Consider the following 9656-nt stretch of genomic DNA (forward strand, 5'->3'; position numbering starts at 1 on the left):
TCCTCTTTCGAGAGGAAAGAATACCTTGTTGCTTGTTTTTTAGATTTGGAAAGAGCCTACGACATGGCATGGCGACGTGGTATCCTCGAAAAACTCTATGCACTTGGCCTTAGAGGGAATCTCCCTATTTTTATTCAAAATTTCTTAAAAGAACGAACTTTTTCAGTTAAAAACCAAAATTATTATTCAACAGTACGCACACAAGAAAATGGCGTACCACAGGGAAGTGTGTTAAGTCCCATATTATTTATGTTACTCATAAACGATATTCTACCCGCTCCACCTCGGAGCCTTAAATACTCATTATACGCTGACGACGTCGGAATCTTGCATTCCTCACCGAACGCCAAGTTTTCCGGCTCTCGCGTACAACTGGCCCTGGACTCGCTCCAGGACTGGTCTGACAAATGGGGATTTAAGTTTTCGGAATTAAAGTCATCAGTAATTGTATTTTCACGCAGAGCCCAGGCAGAAATAAATCTGCAATTACATGGTAATCCCATTCCAGTACAAAATTCAACCTTTTTCCTTGGCCTGAAACTGGACTCCAGGCTAAACTGGAAGGCCCATGTAAAATATCTAGTTGATGCGTGCAACAAGAGAATTAATTTTCTACGTAAACTAACGGGTACAAATTGGGGAGCAGATAGGAAATCCCTGCTAATGATTTATAAGTCCCTAATTAAATCTGAATTAGACTATGGGTGTCAGATTTATGTTTCGGCAACACCAACCACGTTACAACCCCTGAACATCATCCAAAACAAAGGCCTAAGAATAGCACTTGGAGCGTTAAGCTGCACAAGGATCGAGAGGCTGGAAATTGAAGCAAATGTACCCCCCCCCCTCCACTACAGGCGCGAACTCCTTGCACTCCGATACGTCGCCAAAGTGCTCCGTATCCTTCGACATCCATGCAAGGAAACAATCAACCAGCACGAACACTTCACCAACTCCAGCCTAAATCCCCTTTCCATCAGGATCCGATCCTTGTGCGAGCAGTATTCAGTGCCATTGTGGTCAATAGAACAGATGGAAACCACACACTTACCACCGTGGAAAAACATCGCCCTGAAGGTCAACATCCACCAAGACCTTAAGAAAAAATCTTCCTCCACAGAAGAACTTAGGCAGAAGACCCTGGAGACCATCAACAAGTACAAGTACAATGACCACAGGGCACTGTACACTGATGGCTCCAAGTGCGGCCACAAAACTGGGACAGGGTTATACAGCACCAAAACCCGGATGATGTTCAGATTGCCGGACCATACGAGCATATATATCGCAGAACTCTTCGGCATATACAAAGCCATAGAAAATGCTCAATCTGACACACATAGTAATTTTGTTATATCCACAGACTCTTTGAGCGCACTCCAATCAATTAAGACAGGTAACCATATGGAGAATTTTCTCCTGGGCAAAATCATTAGCACATTGTCGACGACCAACAAGTCCATTACTCTCTCTTGGGTTCCCAGCCACATTGGGATCTTCGGGAATGAGAAAGCGGACACCTTAGCCAAATCTGCCTTAGAAAAAGACTCTATTACAGACATACCCCAGGACATAGGAACCTACAACTCTATACTAAGGAAACAATTACACGCCCACTGGCAACTCCAGTGGGACAACCTTGACATCTCGCACAAACAAAAGGAACACAAAACAGACTGGTCGACATCATACAGAAACAACAGACTCGAGGAAATCGCCATAGCAAGACTGAGGATGAACTCGACCCGCCTCACCCACCTAAACCCATGCATAAACGGCGTATTTCCTACCCAAGGCAACACCTGCAACACTAAACTATCCATAAGACACATACTCCTACACTGCTCAAGATACAACACACAGCGCCAAGCGCTTATACAACACTGTAAACTTAAAAAAATCCAACTAAACACTACAAATCTTTTGACCGATGACTGTTTACTTATTGACAAAGTAGTATTTTATTTGCGCACTACAGGACTATTGTGGAAATTATAATGGTAGAATAAAAAGGATCGCAGGTTCACACCAGGCTTAATGACCTCATTATAGGTCAATAGCCTTAAAGATAAAAAAACAACAACAGTAAAGCAGAACTTCATTTGTACACGGCCTGCGAAGATTACCCACCGCCACGCCAATCACCACAAGTCTTGTCAACTCCCGTCCTATTCTACTCGTCGTCAAGTCTTCAAATCACTCCTGTTCTCCGAAGGGAAATCGTCTTCCGAGTGGGCTGGAACGGCTCTCCCCTACACATCACAGCCATTGATTGTTACTCCGTCACTGTAGTACGGAGGTCTAAGTACCTTGCATGCCAATTGTGTTCCTGTCATCAAGATCCGTTGTGCTCTTCAATGTTCACCTTTTGATGGTTGACTTCGTATGATGTATTCTACAATCCTTTAAATCCGTGTTTTGATTCGATCCCCTGCAAATATAGGAGCACCTTACTTAAAATTCTCTCTCGTTTAGGGGAAGAGAACCTGGTCCCTCGTTTGCCCTCACATATATAAAGCACACACAAATCGTCAAATCATAGCAGTCTTGATAATGCGCAATGAGTGCACGAAACGTCGACAATTACGGAGGTCCCCTCCATACACTTCAAAAACTCCTTAGAGATAAAATAAGGTGTCTAGAGAAAGCCAAAAAGAGCGTGATCAGTAAAGAACTTTTCGGTCTGTTCAACAGAATGTATATATGTATATATGTATATATATATATATATATATATATTATATATATATATATATATAATATATATATATACATATGCATGCGGAAAAAACACCAAGGAAAAATAAAAACTGATGACCAAGCGCTTTCGTCTATTCAGACATCCTCAGGGAATAGACGAAAGCGCTTGTTCATCAGTTTTTCTTTTTCCTTTGTGGTTTTTCCGCATATTTGGAATCACGAGTTCATGTGATGTCTCATGCACACACACACACACACACACACGCACACACACACACACACACACACACACACACACACACACACACACACACACACACACACACACACACACACACACACGCACATACACACACACATATATATATATATACATATATATACATACGTATATATATCTACATATATATACATATATATATACATATATGTATACATATATATATACATATATATATACATATATACATATATATATATATATACATATATATATATACATATCTATACATATATATATATATACATATATATACATATATATATATATATATGTAACCATTACTAACCATCACCCATTACACACGTGATCCACATGTTTGCAACATAGCGAGACTCCCCTCTTGCTTACCTTGCATTTCCCAGAACATACATTTAACGCAGTACATTTCAAGACAAACAAGATATAGATACCCAATGTCACCAACTAACCTATTAAAGATCCTTTATTATAACTCCCCTATTATATTACCCATAAACTAAGATATATGTAATATACCTAACAACACCCACCAACTATAGGACTAACCCTCATATATATAACTGACCTCAATGCATAGATTAGCGGGACTAACGCCTTTACTTACAACAACCCACTAATCCCCTATATAACCTATGACACCCATGTGACGAACGCCAGAGCTGGGTAGGTGAAGAGCCTACCGGCCAGACGCCAGAGTTAGGTAGGTCAAGAGCCTACCGGTCAGAGCTAGGTAGGTCAAGAACCTACTGGCCAAAGCTAGGCAGGCCAAGAGGTTGCCAGCCAGTTGTGCCCTAGGTCAAGGCCTGGCACATATTGTTATTCGCCCACAGAGCCCATTTGTACCTTAAAATATTTGTTAACCAGATTGCCTTCATTGTTAATAAATAGAAGAAAACTCCCGTTTTGGAGTTTATCTCGCCCGCATTAAGTCCTCATTATGTAACCACAACCATTATCGGTTACATATATATGAGTATGCGTGTGTGAATATGCATATATATTATAGAATTCATTTGACCGATTGATATGTGTAACCTCCTCTCTAACTTCATGTGGAAAACTGCAGCAGAATACACACACGAACAAACATACATTCAAACGCCCCTGACTCTCCGTGATCAAAAAGGCCAGACAACATTTATTCCAACACACACGTTCTACTCCGTACTTAAAACAATACAGACATAAACTAAATCACAAGAAACAACTACACAACCTATATATCAATATACCATAGCATGTATAAATGACTAACTCCTTGTTATTACATTTAAAGAAAAACGATTGTGAGGATGTCAAACACCCATCAGAAATACTATGTCATTTGTAATGGGAGAAAACCAAAAGCGTGCCAAGGGGCCGACAGTCAGTAGGTGACCATAGATCCAGTAGAATCTACGAAGTGTATTTAAGGGGACCCCCCGCCCAAAATCTTTTTTTCTGACGGATCTTGCTGATTTTTTCTGTGTGATATCTAGGTCTAAGGAAACCTTCACAGCATGAGTTTTATTCAGATCTAACGAGTAGTTTTTTATTTTTTAATAAAAAACGTAAAAAATACCATATTTTTGGGCTTCTTTCAAATCCTATCTCCTCTTACAATTTTTATTCGATGTCTTTCATTTTACAGCAAAAGAATCTTCTACATATATAAAAAAACAAAATAGAAAGCTTTTTTTAATATCTTTGTTTAACGCCGAGGAAAAAATATATAAAAAAAAATTATCGAAAAAAACGCAAAATTTTGACTTTGACACGTTATTTAAAAAAAATATATTTAACATATGCAAAAAAACTCTCTATTTTATTTTTTGTCATTTATCTAGCTATTAATAGAGACCTCATATGCAAAAATCGGTTGAAAATTGAGGGAGGAGATAGACTTTGAGTATCAAAAACTTACATTTTTCAGAAATGAGTGTTAAAGTTTTTTTTTCCTTAGTTTGACTAAATTTTACATTGGACCTCCTAAGACCCATTGAAAACAGGTTCCATTGTATTTTCATGATGATTTTGCATCTTTCAAGTAACTCAGGCACTTTGTACCCTCCTACAGTGTAGGATATTATTCACTCAAAGTGAGGGTCTCATAAGCCGCCACCTCACTCTTTGTCGCAAAGTTTGAGTTCTTGGTCTAGAATGACCCAGCAAGGTAGTCTGATTGCTGGGATTCAGCTCTCTTTCTTTTCTTGGTTTTCCTTTCTGGTGTTGGAACAGGCTCTTGCTGCATCACGGACATCACTGTGAGGTTTGAGACTCTAAACCCAAGGTGTTGCAACAAGGAGGCATCCTTGTAGCCACTTGTTAGCAAACAGTTGTTTGCGTAGAGACAACTTGTCTGATATAGGTGTAGAGGACAGAGGATCAGGTGCTGAGGATGTGGATGTAGATGGAAGGGAGAGAGCTGCTGGAGGGAGTACTAGTGGTGGTGGCGGAGGTGGTGATAACAAAGTTGATGCTAGGGTTCTTTCTTTCTCCCCTTGAGTTGCTAATGTAGACGTTCTTATCTTCTGCAAGTGTGCCTTTTGTTTGGATAGCTTAGGCATGGCTAATATCTTCAAATATCTCTTCACTGAAAAATAGATGCGAATTTCACATGGCAAATTAGTGAATGCGGCAAGCTAACGTGTACATGTCCTTTACTTTGAAAGGGTCAGGCCACTGCCAGTCGTGCAGGCTGAACTTCCTCACACCACATACTCACGTGCATGCCGGACGTAAGAGAAAACTTTATGAGTGTATCAAACGCAAAAAAATAGGGTAAAATATGGTCAAAACGTATGTAAACAATGGTCGTGCGCAGCATGTGGCTGCCGGGGGGAGGGAGGGTAGGCCCTTTAAACCCTTTAAAAATGGCGGTACGATAAAAACACTTTACCAGCATCTAGAGCAAGATCCCTACTATGTATTTATGCAATAAAAAAAATCGAGAGAGCCGTTTCAAGTGTTTAAATAACCACCGAACACTAACATATGGGAAAACAGGTAAAGTATGGATATCGCATAATAGGGTTGTAAAAAAAATGTTTTGATCAGTTATCGTGATTTTTTTTTTTTTATCAAGTCGTGTGGATACTTACAAAGGATATTACAATCATTAGTCATAGAAATGATAAATACTAAATATATTTAGTGAAAGTAAAATAAAAAAAATGACATGCTTGATCATTATAGTATGCATAGAAAAATATATATATATATATATATATAGAAGAAGTGGCGATGGATCAAGGTTGGTTCCAAATAGCTGCAGTTACTCTTTTCTTCCAACCTATTGAATCATATCAAACAAGCTCACTGCTAGAATCAGGACTCATTTTTACCGTCTCCAGGTAGACATAATGTATTTGATAATGACACTTTATGTGGGAACCCCCACATGGAATTCTCCAGCTCCTCCAGTGCAAGCATATATAAAAAAAAATATATATATATACATTTATGCTTAAGCTGATAAGCAAACTTGGCTTGTTTAAAGCCGATGTACTATGTCACTGGAAATAAATTCGTAGGAAATTTTATAAAATAAATGGAAAAATATTTTGGTAGTCAGGTATGCCATAGCTGTTCACCCTGTCATAACTCTTTTCCAAAATAGAAAGAAAAAAATCTACGAATTAAAAATAAATAAATAAGTAAATATGTAAACTAGTAAATAAGTAAATAATTAAATAAATAAATAAATAAATGAATAAACAAACAAACACAAATAAACAAACAAACAAACAAGCAAGCAAACAAACAAACATATAAACAAATACAAGAGAATCACAGCAAAGCAGGATAATCTATGTCTGTCCTTTTGTCAACTTTATGCATCTCTGACAGTGTGTCCAACTTTCTCTTATAAATGAATACATGCATACATACAGGTACATTGACAGATATGTGCAACACCACTGGAACATCATATATGCAAAAAAGCACACGTGAATAGATGAATAACTACTCACACACCCACACACACACACACACACACACACACACACACACACACACACACACACACACACACACACACACACACACACACACACACACACACACACACACACGCACACGCACACACACACGCGCGCGCACACACACACACACACACACACACACACACACACACACACACACACACACACACACGCACGCACGCACACGCGCACAAGCACACACGCACACACGCACACACACACACACACACACACACACACACACACACACACACACACACACACACAAACAAACAAACAAGAAATACAAAAACTGCGCTAGGGCAAAAATGAATATATAGAGGAACTAGAAATGGCGGAAATTATAAACAACAATTTCAAATTAGTGTTCACATTAGGTTCACCTTATTGTGAAGAAATCGAGAGAGAATTATCCCCCGCAATGAAAGGAATAATCGTAACACAAAAGGAAATCAGCGACCAAATTAAAAATCTTGATATTAGAAAATCGCATGGCCCAGACGGAATTGCAAACTAGATACTGAAAGAATCTATGGAAGAATTAACTGACAAAATATGCATTATAATTAAAGTATCACTTAAAGAAAGAAAAGTACCACAGGACTGGAAAAAGGCAAACATTGTACCAATTTATAAGGAAAGTAAAAAAGAAGACCCATCTAATTACTGGCCGGTATCACTGACAAGCACAATAGCAAAAATTTGTGAAAGAATTTTCAAAAATAGATGGGTAAAGCACCTGGAAGAAAAAACTATACTGAATCCAAATCAACTTGGATTCAGAAAAGGGAGATCATGTACAATAAATTTGATCTGCTTCTACTCAAGATTAATAGACATAATACAAGAAAGAGATGGTAGGGCAGACTGCCTTTCTCGACCTACAAAAGGTATTCGACAAGGTACCACATAAAAAACTTATAAAGAAGATAGAGTGAAAAGGTGGCATCAGAGGAAAATTATTGGAATGAATTAAAGACTTCCTGATTGAGAGGTAAATGAGAGTTTTAATTAGAGAAAAATTCCCAAACTGGGAAGAAGTGAAAAGCGGTGTCCCGTAGGGATCAGTACAGGCCCCGATCATGTTTGTCATATACATTAATGACATGGATGAAGGTGTAGAGTGTTATATGAATTACTTTACAGATGATGCAAAGATACTAAAGAGGGTAAAAACGGAAGAAGACTGCAACTCATTGCAACAAGATTTGGACAAGATCTGGAATTGGCCCCAAAAGTAGGAAGTAAAATTCAATATAAAGAAATGTAGTATAATGGAGTTTGGAAAGAGTAAAAACAGAATATCAAAAGATTACAAAATTGGTGAAGAAAAGGTGAAAAAAGTAAACTCAGAAAAAAGATCTTGGAGTGATGATTGGCAAGGACATGGCACCAGATAAGCATATTAACAAAATATTCGGAGAAACCTACAATATATTGAGATCAATCAAAGTGCCGTTTGTCTATTTGGACAACGAAATGATAAAGAAAATCCTAACTACACTAATAAGACCAAAACTCGAGTACGCAGCAGCACTCTGGACACCCAGTACCAAAAAGAACATTAAAAAACTAGAAAGGCTACAATGAGCAGCAACCAAACTAGCACCAACTCTTTCCAATCTAAAATATGAGCAAAGACTGTCCAAATTAGAACTACCACCTTTGGAACAGATAAGAGAAAGAGGTGACCTGCTGACTATCTACAAAATAATAAAAGGAATGGAAGTTTTAGATAGGGATGACTTGTTAATATGGGACAACGGTAAAACGAGAGGACACAAAAAGAAACTTAAAAAAAGATGGTTACAGAAGAAATTTAAAAAGGAACAGCTTCCCACACAGAGTGATAGATACATGGTATAGATTAGACAACGAAACAGTGTGTGCAAACATTATACATACAAGATTTTAAGAAAAAACTTGATGCTGAGAGATACAAAGACAGGTCACCACGAGCATAGCTCCCTTCCCGTATAATACAACTAGGTAAACTAGGTAAATACACACACACACACACACACGCACACGCACACGCACACGCACACGCACACACACACACACACACACACACACACACACACACACACACACACACACACACACACACACACACACACAGGGCCGAAATTATTTCGGTATCGCTGTGCTTCGAGTCGTTACTCTGACTCTCTTGGGCGGGGAGTTAGGGGTGTGTGTGTGTGAAAGGTCATAGCATTACCCATAGATGGCTCATACGAGCTCTGAGCTCTCTTCCGGGAGGGAAATAGCTGTCGATCACGAGTCCAACACGTGATCCAAAGACCAAGGTGAATACACACACACACACACACACACACACACACACACACACACACACACACACACACACACACACACACACACACACACACACACACACACACACACACACACACACACACACACACACACACACACACACACACACACACACACACACACACACACACACACACACAACCGGTGGCGCGGTTGGTAGTCTCCGTCTGTCACTACGGCGTTTTGGGCTCGAATCCTGCCCAGGGCTGATATAACTTTAGTATCGCTGCGTTTAGAGTCGGTACTCCGACTCTCGTGGGCGGGGAGTTGAGTGTGTGTGTGCGTGTAAGTTCACAGCATTACCCATAGATCGGTCACACGAGCTCTGAGCTCCTTTCCGGGAGGGAAATAGCTGTCTATCACGAGTCCAACACGTCATCCAAAGACCA

The sequence above is a fragment of the Oratosquilla oratoria genome, chromosome 2 (assembly GCF_046742065.1).
Source record: "Oratosquilla oratoria isolate Oo_2021 chromosome 2, ASM4674206v1, whole genome shotgun sequence".
Lineage (NCBI taxonomy): Eukaryota > Metazoa > Arthropoda > Malacostraca > Stomatopoda > Squillidae > Oratosquilla > Oratosquilla oratoria.